Source organism: Protopterus annectens, chromosome 3.part1, assembly GCF_019279795.1.
Source record: "Protopterus annectens isolate FY-2018-M chromosome 3.part1, PAN1.0, whole genome shotgun sequence".
Taxonomy (NCBI): Eukaryota; Metazoa; Chordata; order Ceratodontiformes; family Protopteridae; genus Protopterus; species Protopterus annectens.
In genome coordinates this window covers 909,738,541-909,760,658 of record NC_056732.1, presented here as the reverse complement: position 1 = coordinate 909,760,658, position 22,118 = coordinate 909,738,541, and positions in this window count along the sequence as shown.

The following is a 22,118-nucleotide window of genomic DNA, read 5'->3' as shown; positions in this document are numbered from 1 at the left end:
AGAGTTAGCATATTTTTATAATAATGGAGTTAAGGTGATATTCCATAGTTGTCCTTAAGCATACTGAAGAGATTATGTCATAGATATGGATTTACGACTGTCAGGATGCTTGAACTGTAAGATTCTTTCCTTAACATCATGCTTTGACAGCAGTTTTTCATTACCTATTGATTACTTGCAGGTAATGTTCAGTGCATTGTTATTACTGAGATACTCTTTTGTGCACCGAGATTTTCAGAATTCACAGTGGTGCATTTACATAGTGCATTGGTATCTGCAACTTTACAGCAGGTATCATCGTAATGTGCTGGATTCTGTGAACTTTATGGAATCTTGCCCAAGATGTAATAGAAAGAGAGAAGTACGTTATTTGGGCATTAAAAGGAACACAACAGAGCTAGTTTTTTATTTATATGAATAGGTACGATAGTAACCCCTGACAAAAATATGAAGAAATTATGAAAGAGCCTGGACATGAAAGAGAAAAGCTGGATTATAATCATGGGTTCATTAGTTAGACCCATGATGGAGGATAGGATCAGGTATGGAGTCCCTGTCTAACCTGTCCATTGTAGAACCCAAGCAGATACCAGCTACCTCCATGGCTATCATGGGTCTAGTCCTGTCTCCATTGGCCCAGTAGATGGAGCTGGCTGGCCATATGACTACCACATAAGCAGATGCTCCTACCTAGAGTGAAGGCATCCAACTGTCATTCTATCTTGCTGTCAACCAGCCACCACTCCTACTGCTAGGTGACTCAGGAGAACCTGTCAAGGTCTCACTCAGAGAAGGATCCTCAACTATCTTCATGAGAAAAGGCCACAGAGGCTAGCATTTACTACTTCAGAACATATTCTATAGAGGGACCTTTATCCCTTGCTGAGATGCTGGCCTAGTGACAATTGGTGGTACAAGACTGGTGGCCACTACCACACCATATGCTGAATGACAGCTGACCCTGTAGAGAAAAGTTATAAATATAGGATGATAAAAATATAACATATTAGTATTATTATGCATGATATCTTGGTATCATTTGTTTAATTAGTAGATATCTCACTTACTGTACTAACCCCATAGCCTGAAAAGGTTGTTACACTTCCTTAGGAGGTATTGGAACCTCCTCTGAGACTGTATTATGCCATTTTAGAATGTGAGAGTTGTCTGTTAATATAGAATCTGAAAGAAAGGTTATGAATAAAATCAATAAAATTATCTCCAAATTCCTGACAATATTCCTGCTATACGCAATGTTATATAAATAATGAATTTAATAACCTGCTGCAGGGTGGAATAGTCACAAAACACTGAAAAATCTCTCACATATAGTAACACCAACATTTATTAAAGGCAATATGAAAGAAACTTATTGCAGACCAATTAGCTTAACACTGATTCTATCTACATGTTTTAAAAGATGTTTACTGAAGCTAATAACTAATGAGATTCAAAATTTAGTCTTACAGAATTTTAATCAACATGGCTTCATTGACAGGTCAATACTTGTCAATCTGGTTGAGCTTTATGCCCTAATCTCCAGGGATATGGATAAATGAACGACAATGAGGATCATGCATTTGGATTTAGCCAAAGCTTTTGACTCCTTACCTCGCATAACCATCTATAAAGTCTTGGGAATAACACATTTAACTTGTATATAATAAGATGAATAATGACATGGCTAATGGATAAGGATCATGTTGTGTCTGTTCAAGGCAGGCTTTCATACTACTTCCATTAGGGTCCTCTGGGGTTCACTTCTTAGGCTATTTGTTATCGAAATCAGAGTTGTTGGATTTACTACCTTAGACAGCAAGGACTTTGCCATGATAAATTCCTATTTAATAGTAATGTCGATCTGGGCAGAACAGTCAAGGCTGTGATTTAGCACAAGGTAATGTGTTTCAAAAAACTTATCTTTATCTGTCTCTTTCCTTCAGTCTGAGATTGTGGATAAAGTATACGAACATAGCTTATAGGATGATTTCAGCAGGTTTAAGCTTCAACAAGTACGCTGCTGGTGTTAGATGCAGAACAATGAGACAATTAAGTGTTATGTTAAAGAATATTACATCCAAAGATGAAAGTGTTTGATTAATCTATACAACACTAATATGCATCCAGTTGTCAAGTATATGGTTTGTTCTGTTTATATACTCTTCAGTCCTGCTAGGAATTCCTTCTGTACTGGGATTAGATTACACAATGCAATGTAAAAGCAGTCGTGTACAAACGGTGGGGTGAAAGTAGCAGCTCCCACTGGGCACAAAGTGTTAGAGAAACGAGAAGTGCAGCATTGCCCTTGTTTTTTTAATGAGCTGCATTTTTTTTTTGCTCATTACTTTGGAATGTAGGTCTGCTGTGAAAGCTGATTGGTCATTTTTTTTCACTTCACTTTGAAGGTGTGGGTCTGCTGTGGGAAGCCAGCTGGCACATTTTTTTTTTTTGGGGGGGGGGGCATGGGTCTGCTGTAGGAACCCAATTAGTACACTTTTTTTGCTCTTTGCTTTTGGGGATGTGTCTGCTCTAGGAAGCTGATTGGTACAAATGTACCAATTGGCTTGCTATGTTCTAATCAAGTCATTTTTATTGCTCTTCACTTGAAGACCTTTAGGGGTGGGGTGCCACATTGGGAACGGGTACCAGGTGTTAAATGAGGCAGTTATGGCTCTGTGTGAAAGTGTGGAATTTTAGGCAGTATTAGGTTTAGCTGTATGTATATATGCATATCTATATATATATATATATATATATATATATATATATATATATATATCTGTATATATATATATCTGTATATATATATATATATATATATATATATATATATATATATATATCTATATATATATATATATATATATATATATATGTGTATATATATATATATATATATATATATATATATATATATATATATATATATATATATATATATATATATATATCTCTCTCTCTCTCTCTCTCTCTATATATATATATATATATATATATATATATGTGTGTGTGTGTGTATATACACAAGCTCTTTAACTCACAGACGTAACAATTAATGTATTTTATTTATTTTGCATTTGTTAACCAGGAAAGTCCAACATGGAACAAGTCAATTTTCAGCAGGGGCCCAGGGAGAAACTCTCCAGATACATATCTTTGTAACATGGGAGGAAACCCAGATGAATACAGGGAGGACATGCAGTCTCTGCACAGAGGGCACCTCAGCTAAGAACTGAACTGGGGAACCTCTTGCTGTCAGGTGACAACCCTACTGCTGCACCACTGTGCCGTCTCTCACACCCCCCTTTACTTAAATATACCAATTCCGCGATTGCACTACACCGAAGAAAGGGCAAAGTTCACCATGGTGGCCAAGTGGTTCCTTTTACAGGGAAAGGATTTCAGCAGCCCATGGTTTTATTGTAATAGCGTTTTGGAGAAGTGGATTCGACCAACTGGGATTCGTTGAAATGTCATTTCGGTGATTCAGCACAGACCCATTCTGGGAGACTGAGTTACAAAAAGCAAATTCTGAACAGGAATATAGAAGATGACAGTTTGTACTCCCATAGTGGCATAACAACAGTAGACAAGACAACTGGTAATGGACAAGGGAAGGGTGCACACAAGGGTGCATAAAAATTGCATAAAGAGATACTAAGCAGTGGAATGCATGGCGCAGATTAACATAACAGCATAGCTGTCAGCTTCTCTTCTGAGGAATCAGGGACAATGTCGGAATACTGGGAGACAAAGGACCAAAATCAGGGACATTTTTTTATTTAAAATCTAGTTCACTTAAGAGGTTAACAGAATAGCAGGTTTTGCATCAACATTATTTTTTTTGAACAATTAAAAGTGTGAAATTCTATATCTGGCATTATTGACTGACAGCAACTCTCAAAGATTTAACAAAAATGTAAAAACATTACAATGGAATAACATAAAAGTAAGGCACAAAATCAAGGACAGGTAAGAGCTATGCATAAGGGCATGACAGATAACATGCTACACGGGAGTCACCACCCCAGTTGTCATCTGTGAATTTCACTGTCACTGAGGTGTGTAGGTGACCATCATTAGCATGACTCAAAGACATTCTTTCACCTGAATGCTTTGCATCAACCAGTGGATGTGCAGTTCAGTGATCTAGGCACAAACAGCCTCTATGCACATGATGTTAATGTGTGGCTTGTGTAACAAAGTGCAACCACGGAAGGGACTGTAGGATGCTCTGTATCACACGTAGGATACCATGACATATAGGGACTTAGACTGAACATGCTATGGAGGGCAAATGTGCCCTTATTCACATTCATTTCTACAACCATGAAGACACTGGCACATGTCCACTGTGGCCATAAAAGGAGTTAGGTGTGCATTATCTGATGACACATAGTGTTCTGGTGACTATTTCCTTGCCAAGCCTGGTTATGACTGCCTGCACAAATGGTCATGGGCACTCCCATTGTTATGGATGATGCTTTCCTGGCTCCAGTGCACAGATGGCCCTTCAGGTTAGCTATTCTAGAACCTACAGTTCCACATTATCCCTATCCCTTGTTGTCATAATGAGTGCAGCACCTAGCCATGGCCATTTGCAGAGATATGGATTCTGACCATCTGCTGCATCCCCACATGAAGGCCCACAGCTATGGTACATTCACACTTCCCAACGTGCAACATCATCCATCAGAGAAGACACCTACAGTGCTGATACTCCAAGGCCACATAGTACTCTTATCCAGCAGTCACAACATGGAAGCTTCACATAGTCAGTGAACCATGCTATCCCTGACATTACCCACTCTCTTACCCACATGTGTGGCTACAACATCAACCTCCCATAACCTTTACACTTACAGGAGCACATCTGTCCTCTACCATTGAGCCCTACTCATTTGTGCAAATAATGACAACTGTGTCTTGCTCACCCCTTTGGTCTGTGTGAATAAGGCAAAGGTCGGTGAACAGCATGAGCAGTTAATGCACTTTACTGTATAACCTGAGTGTGGCAATGCATGCAGCAGTTCTACTGTGTGTTATCCTTATCATGGCCAGTAGCTGTGAACCAGACACTACCTTTTTTCCAGTATTTATTTATTATTTATTATTTATTTATTTTACATTTGTTCACTGAGAATGTCGGCTGGACATAGGTCCTTTTCAACGGAGGCCCCCTGGAGAAAAGCTCCCATTAGTAAGCATAGAATGTAAGTACTAATAAAACTATAGAATACAAATGCCTTAGGTTTCTACAATAATAAAAAAAAATACAGGATTGGATGGCTTGTAACACAGAGCCATAGATGCTGGGTAACACAATGAATAAATACATAGTAGATAATCATGGAAATACAAATATAAGTAAAAGTCCATAGGATTTGACAGCATTTCAAAATTCAAAAATTCAGATGTTTTTAAGAATGAGCCTTGGATGTTAGGTAGCACAATTAAATGGGTAGATCAGTTGCAATTTATAATATTTGTATTGATAAATATTGTGTCAGCCTCCACTTAGAATGGGGTACTGTCACAGCCAGTTCATCTGGCAACTCCTCACCTAATCATCTGGCATCTCCTCACCTGATCACTTCTCCATTGCCTTTGCAGGTCTGTCATGCAGTACTGCAATGTTCCCACATTGTGTCTGGTTTAGTATCACCGTATTGTGTAACACAGCACAGACCATGGATATCCTTCTACAGATCTCAGAAGGATACTGCAGTGGATCACAAGATATATCCGAGCTGCAGATGTGAGACTTCATGAGTCTAAACAAGTCTGACAGCATTTAGAGATTGTAGTAGTACAGTGTTGTATGCCATCTTCTTAATGGTCTGAGGCTATGGCTATGGGATCATAAGTCAAGGTTCCAGGACATATCCTGCATCATCTGCACCAACTGTAGCACTTAATACTGAACACCATTATTTATTTATTTATTTACCATATTTATTTTCATTTGTAGAGTCCGACTGGGCATCTATGAGTGGCTACTTTCCTACTGGTTCATGATTATCTACTGATAACTCTTTCACCAAATACTAATTGATAAATTGGCAGAAAAAAAAAATTTCTGTCAACCTCAGAGGTAAGTTTCCTTTCGCATCCTTCATGTGTGAATTGTCAGAGTCTTGAACAAAGACCAGCACATTAAATAGAACTACTATCAAATGTTAGTACAATCTAACCTAGTGTAATGAGAAAACCCAGAGACAGCTAAGGAAGCTTCTCTATAACCCAGTCTGCAACCTACAGTAGCCCACCCAAATACAGGTCTGGACAACATACATATGCAATTTCCAAATGTCTCCATAGCCAGCTTGGTACATATAGGCATCCTGAGACAATGGAGCAGTTATCTCATGTTCTCAGAAAACCGTTTAATCTTTAAAGAAGCAAGCACAGTATGTAAGAGATGTACATACAGTTTTACTGGAGTCAAAAATCTCACATACAAACAGGGGTGCCAAGAACACACACACTACATCCACCACACATAGTGTCCACCATGCACATAGACTAATCTATGCTGAGACACTAAAATGCAATCTTCCCAGACCTCAAAGATTTCCTAAGCCTTTAAATGGGAACACCTATCCTCAGCAATATCTAAAATAGTCACCAAAGGAAACAGCAAACACCACACATATGTCTTCCACCCAGTGGAGCCCCAACAGCAAAGCCCATAAGGCAAGCCAACACATTACCCAGAACTCTTATCATAGGGGACTCCATTGTACAACACACAGATATCTCCACTCACTAGACTGAACAGCAATAGTTAGTTGTTTATCTGGAGGTAAGGTCAGCCAAGTTATGTATGCACTCAATTCATTACACCCCATGTACCAATATGATTCTCTTATAGTCCATATGGGTGCTAATTACCTGAAATGTGCTTCCCTAGACTATGTAAAGAGAGACATTGTTGATCTCTCTGAATATGTGTCTCAGACAGGTATGTGCCTTGCATTGAGCAGTATTCTACCTTCACCAAAGATGATGTCACAGTCTTGCCACAGTCTGAACAAAAGATGATTGACTTCAATAATTGGTTTACTTTCTGGTGTCTTTCCAGGGGGATTCATTATTTTTCAGCATGGGAGGGCATGATTAGCAAACCATATTGCTTTTCAAAGTATGGTCCGCACCTGTCTCCCATAGGCTTCCAAATATTGTCTAAAACTTTTTCCATTCCCTTGGAGACTTTTTTAAGGCAATACCAAATTGACAAACCTACCGGCATAGCAAATGAATCCCAGTGAAACCCAAATAAACCTAAACGTATTACTGCTCAATGCTAAGAGCCTAAACAAGAAATTCCACACCCTACAAGGTCTCCTCAGTGTAGAGAATACAGACATCTATGCCATTACTGAGGCATAGCTTAAATCCACAGAAAGTACTTCAGCAATGCAAGGCTTCAGTACTTTCTACACATTTAGATCATCTGCTGCACAGACATTGACAAAATGGTGGAGCAGTCTCAGTCTGTATTAGCAACAAGCATCGCTATGTTGGTTAAACAGGATAATGCCCTGGAATTTATCTACGTGCAAACTACAATGGACAAAGTCCCATACCAAATTCTATCAAGTTATATGTCATCCTCTAGGTTCTTAGAATCACATAAGTTGTACCTAGATCTACTGGATACACTCACCATTAAACCAAATACCCCACATTAACTACTCATCTATAGACTGGGAAACATATACTGCCACATACAAGCAGACACAATAATTCCTGAACCTTATTAATGCAAAAGCCCTTGACCAGATAGTACGAAAACACACCAGAGGTTCAAACATACTGGGCCTGGTACTCACCAATATGGGAGACCACTACACCCCACCCTCACCCCACCACTATGTCATGTCCTCACTGGTGATATTGGATGACAAAGTTGTCTCCTTTGAAATAAAAATCAGCTTGGCAACCCCAGCAAACCATGCAACAGTTAATAACTATTCCAAAACAAACTACATCCTATTAAGTGATAGTTTGTCAAAATTCAATGTCCCTCCTTACTCCAAGATCACAGCAACCTGTGCAGAATTATTCACAGAGACCCTGTACAACCATGAAAATGACTGCATAGAGGCTGCTGTACCTACTACAAGTAATCCCAAAGCATACTCTAAAAACAAATCACACTGGTGAAATCCTAACCTTAATAGGGTATATAGCAAAAAGAAAAAAAGTCATTGTTAAAATCAGGAAGAGCAACTCAAATAATGATAGGAGCTTCTAATTAAGACAAACAGGAAGCTAAGATGACTAATTAAGTCCAACAAGGCCAATTACAGGTTCAAGATAGCCTCATAGGCTAAACACAACCATAAGACCTTCTACATCTATGTCCAATACCTCAGAGACAGCACACACCAGTGTGCCGAACTGGTTGACAATGGTGCCACCTTCACTGAGCCCATTGACATTGCAAATTTGCTGGCTGACAAATTCAGCTCAAATTCCCCCCCCCCATCTCCCACATGAAATAGCTATTAGCATAACTGCTAACTATTAACAGGGAGCAGGTCTTGGCACAGCTCACTATGGACAAAAACACAGCCTCAATAGGTCCTGGCAATATCCCAGGATGCCACCTAAATATCTTGAAACATGACCTATCAGGACCACTTGAGTCCTTTTTCAACTACAGTTTCAAAACAGGCTTTATACTACAAGAGTGGAGGACTATAACCATTATCCTACCTCACAGGGGTAGACCATCAACTTACCCCAAAAACTACAGATCTATTAGTTTGCCTAGACTGCTATGCCAAGTCATGTAATGAAATATCATGGAAATGATCATCAAAGACATAGGCAACCTTCAGACACTAGACCCAACCTGGTTTGGCTTTGTTGAGGAGGGTCATGCCTTCTAAACCTTGTGGACTTCTTTGAGAAGGTCACCAATGCAAAATGGATGACTGGAAAATGATGCATACCACCCAGCTGTACTTGGCTAAGGTGTTTTATGCAATACCCCACTCAGGTGTAGTTGTGAAACTCACCAAACTGGGCATAAACTCCTACATAATCTTTGGATTACCAGCTGGCTCACAGACAGGATCCAGGAAGTCAGGACTGGTGATATTACTTCCAATAAGAAACTAGTCACCAGCAGGGTAATTCAGAGCTCCAGGCTGGTACTACTTCTATTTGGCGTCTACTTCTCAGAGATAAAGGCTAATGTCAAGCAGATTGCAAATTGGTATCTGTCATAGATTCCCCTATAACACAGACATCTTACAAGAGGGTTTAACTCAGATGTATGACTGGTGCCAAGGTAACGGACTGAGACAATGCCAAGAAATGCATTATAGTGCCTTTTTGAAAACTGCCACACAAGCTAATTACTTCATCGATAAAACACCCCTAAGAACTGGTAGTTCGGGATCTGAGAACGTATGTAGACAGTAAACATGTGGCCAAGGTAGTAAGAAAATCCTTCTGTGTCTCCCAATTTAAAAGTAAGGGCATAACATCCAGGTCCAATGAAATCATAGTGCCACTTTATTCAGCCCTTATCAGACCCATCATTGAGTATAGTGCTCCTTCGACATGTACCTGGCCAGGCATATGCAATGGTTGGAACACCCACAAGGTCCCTTACCACCAGAAACCAAGGTATATTCACATTGTTCTATACAGATTGCCTTAAAGCCTTAGCTCTATACTCTGTCTCATACAGGTTACTGAGAGGCAATCTATGCCTGATATACAAGGCATCCTTGGGTCCAGTTCTGATGGACCATTTGCATATCCTGGAAATGAACAGTATCAGAATCACTAGAACCAAGGATTTAAATTTTGCTTTTGACATAAATAAGACATGTTGGCAAGACAGATATGTTTTTCAGAGGATCCCCATGTCCTGGAACAGACTTCCCATCCATGTTAAGCAGAGTCCAACCCTAATCCTTTTTAAGCATAACATTGACCAACAAATGGAAAATCAGAAATTCACCCTGGGTCTGGCTTCCATAACTCTCATAGACAGAGGCAGACGGCAATGTCCAAACTACTAATTTATAACTAACATACCCCCTTCTAATAAATGCCATGATACATAAGGACAGAATTGGGCTGTATTACATGGCTAAGCTTATAAAGGCCCTGGTGGTCATTATTCAAGGATATACCTATGAACCTGAATGTTGAAAAACAGTAGAGAATAAAGGAAATTCCATTGTATGAGAAAGTTGTTCTAGTCAAATTACTTTAGTCTGCTTTCACTCGGTTTAAGAACCATCAGTGTCATTACATATTCCCCACTCAACTTATATGGGAAGACCATTATGAGTGCTCTGTGTCTGGCAGTTTGTGCATCTGCTAATTAGAGGACCCTGTGGAAGGGCACCTGATATGAAATTCTTGTAGAGATCACTTTTGCAAATGTAGCAATGAATGAACGGGCAAGGTATTTTTTTTTATACAGATGCAATGATTTTAGTTATGAGTTTTAAAAAGACATTTGATTGATGGCTTTTCTGTTATGGAAAGGTGATGAAGAGGAACAAAAACAATTTTGTAATTTATCAGTTCTTGCACATTTTTTATTGTTACAGCTGTATTTAATAAATGTATTGCTTCATTTTAAATGTTTTAGTGAAGCCTGACAAGCAACATGTAATGCTTATTTCTAGTAATTGCAGAAAGATATCATTTGTGAGTAATTTTGTACCTAGGGAAGTCATCACCCATGGTTTGTGTAAAGGGATGTTAAGAACTCAGCTATCAGGAGGTCAAAGTTAATATCTGATCATTTTCATTTTAATGATGCACTTGAACAGTTTAGCAAACTGATTGTACAGAAAGGTAAACAAAAAATATGCTAAGGGAGATAACTGCTGAGGTTGCAGTCAGTACAGTGAGAACTTATAGTCCTAATATAAACTCCTCAACAGCACTCATCATGTTGAATTTGAAGTTTCAGTGGGTGTTTTCACATAAAATGCAATGGGATGAAATATTATCACCATGATTATCTAGTCACCTATAATAAAGATCCTAAAGGTATAAACAATTTAGGGAAAATAATTGATTTTTTTGGGGGAGGGGGTACCCTGATGTATAAAGGAAAATTGGCACTGTGTCATGTTTTGTTAATAATAGAATTAGAAATTTAAAAACATATATACGTAGTACAGTTTATTTTCTAAGCAAATGTCTGATGAGGACTGTGATGAGCCCTCTTTACCCCAGGGCAGTAACTAAGGAGTCTCAAAACTCATCACTGTCTTCAGTGAGGGAGTGTTACTAAAAACAGGGATATACACAATTTCCCCTAAAAGTACACTGAGAACAGGTCCCAAAACCTGGGACTGGACTATATGCTTTATTCCAGGTCCCAAATGAGTCTCCACACTAACCACTGCAGAACACTATGTCCAAGTTCTAGGTATCTGATACACACACTCTTAAATATCTGATATTCACACATACACACACTCTTGGGAAAGACTGACACAGATTTACCTGCTGCGTTTATTTGCCCAAATTACAAGGTAATGGTTGCCACCAGTCAAATTCCACAATAGCCTTCAAAAGGGGAATTCAATTATACTGGAAAAAATCAATATCAAAACAAATGGTAGCATGTATCCCAAGCAGTAAGGTTTTTTGGAGTAGCCCTGGTGTTATCACAATAAGCATGAACACTCTCAGGCTATTAAAAATGTTCACTAAATAACCAGCCACAATGAGAGGTAGTAAAACAACTAATAATAAATATAAGGATTTAAAACATGTAAATACAGAATAACTGATTCCAATAAACAACAGAGTTTTACACACAGGGAATATGAAACTAATACTGTAGGACAGATCTCACATTGATTTTAGAAAACCTCTAACTAACTAGCTATAGTTCCCTGACTATCTGAAGATTAACTATCCCTGTGTAAACTAAACAAATCTACAAGGCACAATTATACTCTTCCTTCTGTAAGGCAAGATGGGTAATTATGTCCACACTCCAGGCTGTTGTCTGTCCTCAGCAACTAGAACAACCATTCTGAAACAATTGGGTTACTATTGCTGAACAGCTCTGGAAACAAACTAAATGATGACTCAGAACCTGCTTTGGCAGTAGATTTTTTTAAAATAACAGGAGGCTACTATGAGAATTCTCTCTCATATCAGTCTTTGAAAAGTAAACAAACAGCTGCAGTGAAGATTCTATTCTTCCAGCCCTGGCACACAATGACATCACATCTACGTCAGATGACTCTGGCATAACATACATTCAGAATTCGCTTTAAACAATGTACATTTGATGAGACAGAAGAACACTATTTGACATTCCAACATCTTGCATAAACCAGAGTGATAATCAAAAGACACAAACTTATTTACAAAATTATAGCTAGTCATGCTGGCATATGTAACACATTATAAATTACAATTATTTACAATTATTTACAAAACTCCAGCCAGTCATGCTAGCACAGATACAATATCTAATATCCAAAAAAGGACAATGGTGTCCCATGTCATTGGCATATCCACCTCCTTGTGGAGGTTTGCAAGTCACAAAATGATTGTCCCTAGCAGGAATGTTGTCAATGGTTGGTGGTACATGGGTTTTCATGTTGGGATGCCAACACAGGGTGCACTGTTTTCTCATGCCCCATCTGACATCATAAGTGGTGATGTCGACCAGCCTATAAGGGCTTGATGCTTCACCAGTGGCACCATACATATTATCTTCATACAGAAATGCAACATCCCTGTCATTGGGGACCTCTGTTCATCCCACATTAAGCCAGTGCAGTGAACGCAGATCATGGTCATATAGTGCACCTTCACTTAGGCATGGTCTTATAGTACCCACCCTCTCCCTCACTGCAGACAATGTCTTTGACACAAAGTACCACTTGCCACAAGACCATCATCTCCACCTTTGACATAGCCACCCATTGCAGTTCTGATGTCGGCTGCATGTACTTGTGCCCCTTAGTACTTATAAATATAATGATAGCTGTGGCCCACTTTGCCCTCTCTCAGTTTAATTTCTCCAAGTCTTTTGGGTTATTAATACCCTGACATGAATGGACCCATTCCTAAGTCAGGGTATAGTTAAAGTTCAAGATAGCTTTGTTTCAATCTTAGATGTCAGCCAAAAGTGCTGTTCTTAGCACCCACAATGTGTCCAGAACTAAATCGTTCTCTAATCATACAGTTACATGTAGTGGTAACATATCTAAGTATGACTGTAGATTCTTTTTTTTTATTAGATCCATTGCTCCTAATAGTCTTGCAACTGTCTGGGTATCTTTCTTTCACATTGCACTCATTCCTGCCCGCAACTCTTGATATTTTATGACTTTGTGTCTCTCTGTATGTAAAACATTTTAATAAGTGGGTGTAGCAATTTGCAATGATCAATGCTACTTTTGCATACTTCTCAACTGTCCAGATTATCACAGAATGTTCATATTTTTGCTTCATATTTTTGGCCTGTTTTTCAAAAAATTGTGGTTTTCTGGCAAATCACTGAGGACTGCAGTCAGAAAATAGTAGCAGACATTTAAGTTTTAAACTTCATATCTTTCAGAAAAATCTGTGCTAAAGCAAAACCTGTTAGTCTATCAACTTTCTAAGTTTGTAAGAGCAATATTTAAAAAGTGTCCCTATTTTTGGGCCTTTGTCCCCCCATTATTTGTGGCTTTGTCCAGATTTCTAGCTCTAAGAGGTTGAGAGATATGTATTTTTGTCTTTTTTGGCACGGTCAACTATATCTGGTTTTTCTCACGTTTATTTTTTGAGCTGTTGATAATGGGTGATCCCATGTGACGTACATGTCATCATTCTCTATAATGCTTTATGGTTCCTTTTTCCAGTGCTTCTCAACTGTTTCTATATTGTAGTGTATGCATAGCCCCCAGTGCAGCCGTCTTGTCATACTATTGTGCCTTTCAGCATACATGTGCACTTGCCATGACTGTATTACATCCATCAAGAAGATGTGTGACGGTTTCCAATTCATTTTTTACAGAATCTACATTTGTCTGTTCCTCCCACATCTTCAATGGGTTTTGTAAACCAACGTGTACATTTGGTTCCAGCTCACCTCTCTTTAACCATTCCTGCATTAGAATCAACATGAGAAGATCTCTATAGTTGTAAGTATATTTATGGTATTTTCACCTTTCTTTCCTTCTCATCTTATCCTTCTCTTTATTTTCTTTCTTTTGTTTTTTGCACATTCAGTTGCTGACTGGTTTTTGTCTACTTATGGTTTAGTTTCCATTCTTGCTTGACAGTGGAATCCATATGCTAAACTCAGCAGAGAATTGATCTTAGATTTCCACTCCTCATGTTTTAAGCTGTTATCCTTTGTATGAAAAAATGAAAAGAACTCCCTTTTTGTAAAATGGCAGCACTATATTTATGGACAATCTACATCACTGGTTATAGTCACTTATGCAGTATCTGATGAATCTGCTTGTCCTGCTGCTTTATATACCACCATAGCAAAGACTTCCTTTTGTAAGATGTCTTTAATACAGTACTGTCACACATCAGCATCAGGTAGAAAGCAAATACTACACATTGGTTTTAATATGTTATGTTTGTAGTTCTCAGGATTGCTACATTCTCTAATGTCAGCCAGCCTGACCAAGATCATGGGTGAAAGGGTACTTCAGCATCATAGGACTGCACGTTCAATAAAAAATAAAAACACTATTTATGGCATCTGTGTTGTACAAAAATATTTATAAAATGTTTTGCATAGAATGTGACACATGGCTGACAGAATAATGATAAATAAGGCAATGTTTTAAGCAAATACCCGGTAAATAATCTGCTGAACATTACACCAACCTCTTAAATACTACCACAGTAAATTGACATAGTAATGCTTAACAGTAAATATAGCTAAACAATTAACTGGTCCCACATAGCTGCTACTGAACTAGAAGTGCAACATAATTTATTCCTCTGTCTTGGAGCATCACTGAGTAAATCAATAAAAACAGAGTGAATAGAACACGAGTTATTCAATCAATGGCACTTAACATTAACACAAAAACTAATTGCTTGAAAAAGAGCCATTAAATCCAGTTTTATGTATGCACGTTTGCATTTGAAGCAGCATTATTATAAAGTTTAATGCAATAATCTATATACACTGCTAAATAAGGCATGTTGACTAAAAGATGGCAAATAAATAGTATTCATTTACAATATTGACAACTAATATTTTAGAGGATCAGTCTGATACCTTCCTTCAGTATAGCTAGATATATTTCATTTTGGCTGCTTGAAGGTTTTTATCTGTCATGGAAAAACAAAGAAATAAGAAAGTAACAATTAGAGAGACAGAGACATAAACAGCTGCATATAATTTAACACAGCCCCCTTATTTAAAAATACACTTGCTAGGTTTTAGTAAATTAGGCAATATGAGAATATCATTTTTATGGGTAGTGAAGCCCATAACACTTTTTACTTTAATATATTTTTAGATGTAAATGTGTACACCTAGAGCAGTTCTTATTTAGCATTTACCAAGCATAGTCTGGATTTCAAAAGGATTTGGGCATAGATTAACATGCTATGCCATACCACAATAAGCAGCTACTCCAAGCCCAGTTCCATACCTCTCAACCATACCAAATTCCTTGGTATTTAATGGTTTTGAGGGCAAAAACATGGGGTGGCATGAATTCCTGAGTGGCCTCTTCAAAATCCCAATTTTACTTTTTCTTTTTATTTACAATTTTTAGTTACTATTAACGTCATCACACATCCTGGAACACCATCAATGTGCAGGGGCATGTGTGAGGATGTCAGCATCATTAGACAGAGCCTGACTGCCTGTTAGACACTCAGATGAGGCATGCTTTAAAAAAAAATGTTTATGGCTGCATCCTACTTATGGCACTGCAGGGTTTGTGGCACCCAACCAAAGAAAACTTCAGGTCAACAAGACAAGGCCAGTGATGTCACATCATGAAAAGGATGAGCCAGGAGCCCCGCAGTGCTCCTTATGGTCAGTTTGCAGAAAAACTAGAAAAGTTTAAATCATCGCCAACTGATGGTGAAGGAAATCAGCAAGGAACAGAGACGAGACCTTAGATACTCCCTGTGGATTAAATAAACCTTGGTCTTGTGAGGCACAGTAGTAAGTTTCATCTTTTCCATTTCTATTGTGTGTGTGTGTGTGTGTGTGTGTGTGTGTGTGTGTGTGTGTGTGTGTGTGTGTGTGTGTGTGTGTGTGTGTGTGCGTGTGTGCGTGTGTGTGTGTGTGTGTGCACGCGTGTGTCTGTGTGCATGCGTGTGTTACTGTTTCCACATCTTAACCCATGCCCCATTTGTGGTAAATGCTTTAGGAACTCCACTGGGGGGATTCCATGCTGCAGTTGCACCTCTAGTCTGTCTTTAACCTGTTGTCATTATTTTGGGAATCAACACTCATTTCTGCTGACCATCAGGTTGTTAGCATGTGATATTTAGAAACATGCAAAAAATCAGAAATGCATCGTCTTGGGGGAAAAAAAATCATTCTACTTCTCACGTAGCTAATTTACAGCAAAACTGCTGAACAGCCGGCCTCGTCCTGTTTTGTCAGTGTAACATGCCTTTTATATGCTTTATGAACAACATATAAGCTAGCTGCTTATATACCTCATATTTTTGGTCTATTCCTCATCAAATGTGTGTTTTCTGGAAATCAGCGAGGATTGAAGTCATTAAAAAATGACAGCCATTTGTGTTTTAGACCATATTCTTCAGAAAATGCATGCTGTTAAGACAAATCCCGTTATTCCAGCAATTTTCTTAGTTTATAAGAGCAATATTTAAAATCTGCCCCTATTTTTGAGTCTTTGCCCCCCCCTTGTTATTTTAGGCTTTGTCCAAATTTTTTGTGCTAAGAGGTTGAAAGGTATGTTTGTGTGGTATAATTTTTTGATGATTTACTGTATGAGTTGTTGCAGAACTCCCTTCCTTTTACTGCAGACTGTGCACTTTCAAGCTAAAAACATACAACATACTTCAAAACATTATTTGTTTACCATATTAGTTATTACAGTGTTTTTCACATGCTACGCTATTTTGTTGACTGGTTTAGTCTTGCAAGGCTTGTGTGGCCTATTTTTAGGGGAGACCTGAAATGGCATTCTTACTAATCAGGGGAAATTTGACCAGGACAAGAGAAATTTGTTTTCTCTTTGATTTCAGTGAGTGCCATGGGATCTTTTACAATACCTGCGGTACTATCAATTCAGGAAGGGGGGACCACTGTCTGTTCATTTCATGTGTTAACTGGGTAAGCGAACTAGTCAGAAGACCCCTAGTGACATTTTCTGTGAGATCTGAAAATATATATGTATGTATGTATGTATGTATGTACATATGAAGTTCAGGATCATAGGGAAGGTGGAGTTTATCTCAGGACTCTTTATGCATAAGACAGACAGACTAATCTTGGACAAGATGCTTATAGTCTATGATAGGACTATCATAGGACACGCACACACACACACACACACACACACACACACACACACACACACACACACACACACACACACACACACACACACACACACACTGAGCATATCTTTTAACTTCTTCAATTTGCATTTGAATTATGATATCCCACAATTCTATTGGAGTGGGTGGGGTTGCATAATTATATATGCAATTTTCATGTTAATCAGCATCCAGATTTTTGGTCAGTTGTACTTGCCTTTCATGGGCCCTTGTCCAGAAGTTTGATGCTTTCAGGTTGAGAGGTATGTCTAGGTCCAAAACCTAGACCTTCACCATTCCCCATTCAGCATACGGTAATGGGGTCTTCTGCAGTTATTCACCTGTTCCAAAAGGTGTGAATCAAGATATCTTCACCAAAACACTTCTGCATTGTATCTTGGCAAAGATCATCAAGGTAAAACTCTAAAGATCCCGAAAAGACTATTGAAGTCTATGGGCAATTTTTGTGACACAATAGCAATTCCTGTATATGAGATTTTGTGTTAGACTTAGAACTGCAGTTAATACTTGGAGGAAAGCATGTATGTGTACAACAGCATGCTCTGCATACAGTTGGAGCTGTACTGCACAATGTGGAAACTGTAGGGGGTGGTCAGTGACCATCCATGCAAAGGCAGGTAGTGTGCATACCATCCATGAGTTTCAGTGGGAACAGTTTGCAAAGACTTTCCTGTTAAAACAGAAGGCATTCCATGACAATTTAGTGCCCTCATACCTGTTCTGTGTTATGTATGGGAAGAACACAGGAATGACAATCACAATGCCTGTCATATCTGCATTCTCCCCTTCTGCCTTACTTGTGGTGCATCTGTGGAGGGCAGCTTTATGGTCACACAAATCCACCTGTATAGAAGCTCTGGTATTGCAAAGTAGCTCCTTGTCTGCAGTACCAGAGCTTCCAGACAGGTGAAGCTGTGATGTCGAACAACTTCAACTGGATTGAGTATACTCTTCTTACACAGTAGGGTTACAGAACAGTTGCACGTATAGTGCTACCTCAAGCATATAAGCAACAAGAAATTCCAAAAGAAGCTTCTTTGTTTCCTCATTTAATATATGAAAATATGGAACCAAACAAGTGTTCACGAGCAGCACCATAGCAAACATGAATTCAAAAGCATAAGAGGCTCTAAATCTCAGAAGCATGGGCTGAACATAAATTGAAGAGGCACAAGTGAAATGTCAGGAATGATCCACATATGGTCTATGTGTGTCCTTGCACCGAGAATAATAGTCAAAAGCCAGTGGTGTGAGAAACATGTATCACTACTATGCTCATAATGGCAACCGGTTATGCATGTTAGATTACTATGGCCATCTTTTGATATATATATATATTTGGCTGAATAGTGTCCACGAATAGCTTAGTGTTAGCTGTGTTTTCTTATACTTTGCTATTTCAGTCTTTCCTGTTTTTTTTTTTTTCTTTTGTTCTCGTGTGATATGGTTAATTTTTTGGCTACTGCTGTCTCCTCCTTTTCCTCCACTGTAGAAACTTCATGCCATGTGTTTTATGTGGACATGCCCTCGTTCCAGTCTAATTGCAAAACAGACTGCTACATGCCAATGCCAGTGTATAGGGGTCATTGTCACTGTGGTACCAGTATGGGTTCCAGGTATCTATTCCATATTACAAAGTGCATGTATCCACATGAACACTACTTCTCTGTTACTACCATTCATTTACCTGATGTGTTTTCATACAGATGCACTCAGTGACATCATTGTGGCTATCCAGCTCATACAACATGCCCTCCAACACCACTCTTCCACATTTTCTACTGTTACTATTGAGAGTTTATTTGCCTTAGTCTTTGTATGACAAGTCCTTTACACAACTGCTTTGGGTGCTGTTGAAATTTGTACTGTTACCTACTATGACCTGTTAACATAGTAGTGTTAGGAATCACACTACAGTAGAGGTTTTCATTGTAGGTATTCCAACAATAATGACAGATTAACAAAGTGAAGCATATCTTGATTGTGAATTCAGTAGTTAGAGGTCTGTTGCTCACTCTAGCAGTGATCAGCTCTCAGTAAAAGCCTTGTGCTTTGCTGTCCTGGACGTTTTGGAATCTGTCCTACATTAGTCCCAGGACAGCCTCATCTAACAACTTCTCGGGATCTTTTTCTGACAAGAACTGAAGATCTGATCAGTTAGCTGACAGAACTAGTGCTGTAATATAATGAGTAATTAGATAAATATGTGAGCTGATGATAGACCTACTGATGATCTGATCAGTTAGGTAACAGAACTAGTATTAAACTGTTATGAGTAATTAGATAAAAAAAGTGAGCTGATGATAGCCTACCTCATTATGTCCACTATCACTGTATAAATAATATTACATATACATGAAGAAACAAAAAAAGAAACATATCCAACTTTGAGAGGTTGCAGGGGACCCATATTTTGCAAGCTGCTTCAGGTAACTTGCCTGAAGTGCCATAGCTTAGCATAAACAATACAAAACTCAAAAGGGGAGGAAGTCTAGCATCAAAAATCATACTGGCAATCCTTTCCCACAGACTGTCAGGGATGTTCTGCATGCATTATTCTGGCCATTTATTCTTCAACTCCAACATAACCCTAGAGGCAGAAGGCAACACCAACTCATACCAATACTTCAACTTATTTTCTGGCCTTATTATTCTATCTTTTTTTCAAAACAGGTTTATTGTTTTAACATATAAGAGAAATATCATAACAATTTTATACAAGTAATTAAAAATAGGTATTATTATAATATTCAACAAAACAACTAAAGTATTTACAAAGACATCCACTACAATCAGATCAATTAATTAAACTAAAATACCATGCTATTGAAATTAAAATTTTTTTAACAAATTTTGTAAATTATCCCATACAATAAAATAAGATGTTTTTCTGTTTGTTCTAGTCCTAATTGTGTTTATTTCCATATGGCACACTATATTCATAACATTTTAAATTCATTGAACGAAGGAGGTGTATCTGAAATCCAATTTCTAGTTATTATTTTCCTAGCCACTGCTAGAATAGACCATAACAAGGGAAGCTTAACCTTTTTAACACTTTGAGGTACAGGTGTGTTGAATAATATAAGAGATTTAGAAATAATGAAATTATCTGTAAAAGAGCCTGCAAAAATTCATTAATTGACTTCCAGTATTCTTTCAATTTTATACAGTCATAAAACATATGAGCCCAGTCAGCATTAATTTCTACATTACATCTCTTACATAGATTATCTTTATTATTTATTTTATTCATCATCAAAGGTGTATAAAAGATCTATGTAAAATTTCCATGTATAAAGTCTCCAGACAATGGAAGACGTAGTTCTATAAGCAGATTCCAATATATATTGTTTATCTTGTTGATTTGGTGGGTCCCCATTAATAGAAGTGAAATAATTCCAGTATGAATCTACAATGTAAAAAGCTCATTGTCTGATAACTTTATGTATGTATGAAAGTTTACCTTTATCAGAAACTTTATGTTGTAAATTTAATATCAAGTAATCAATCAGTGTTGGAATAGATTCTTTAACAGTTATAGACATTAAATCTATTTTATTAATGAGATGTTGTCTAAAGGTCTGAACCTCTAACCAGCAAGTTTCTATTAGATCAAATTCTTGTTTTAAGAAATCTAGATTTTTAACTTTATTATCAGATATCAACTGATACCAGTACTTTAGATCATTATCTATAGCTAAATGAGTTCCTTCAGAAGTAGATGACAAAAGCATACCCTGAGTATACATTATAGGAAATACAATAAAATTCCATTCCCTATACTTAGGGTGTATGAATATAAAGTTACGATAACTAATAATAATATTTAATGGGTAACAAACCATATGTTTAGGTGTAATAGGTGAAGTACAAAATTCCTTTAGTAACCATAACATGGAGTTATTTACAATCATATTTTTATGTGTTAAGGAGATTTTCATGAAGTGTATACTAATTAGCTCCCAATAATCTTTCCATTTTGTGACATATGACTGATCTATTAATAAAGTAATAACTTTTACAATAGAAGAGATAGTATATAAATTAAAGTCTGGAAAAGAAATACCCCTTGAGACCAGCTATTAGTATGTTTCTTTAATGCAATCCTAGGTCTATTAGGTGCCCATAAGAAATTTAACATTAGTGTGTTCAGTTTCTTGATAATTATTTTTGTAGGTGGAAGTATTATTGATTGTATTAAGTATAAAATCATGGGGAATATTATCATTTTAATAATTGTAAGTCTCTCCTCCATAGTAAAAAACATATTATTCCAGGTATTAAAAAGATTTTGTATATTAAGAAAACAGGTATTATAATTATTATATATAATAGATTTAATATCTTTAGATAGTATTATACCTAAATAAGTTGTCTGACCTGAATTGGGTACATATTTAGTAAAATCACTAATGAGAATATTTTTTCTTGTATATATAGGTAGTATTTTAGTTTTTTCTTCATTGAATATTAAACCAGAAATACTTTTAAAATTCATCATGTTATCAAATAGAGACTGTATAGAAGAATTAGATCCTGCTAATGTAATTAGAACATCATCTGCAAAAAGTTGAATTTTGGATGTTGTATTT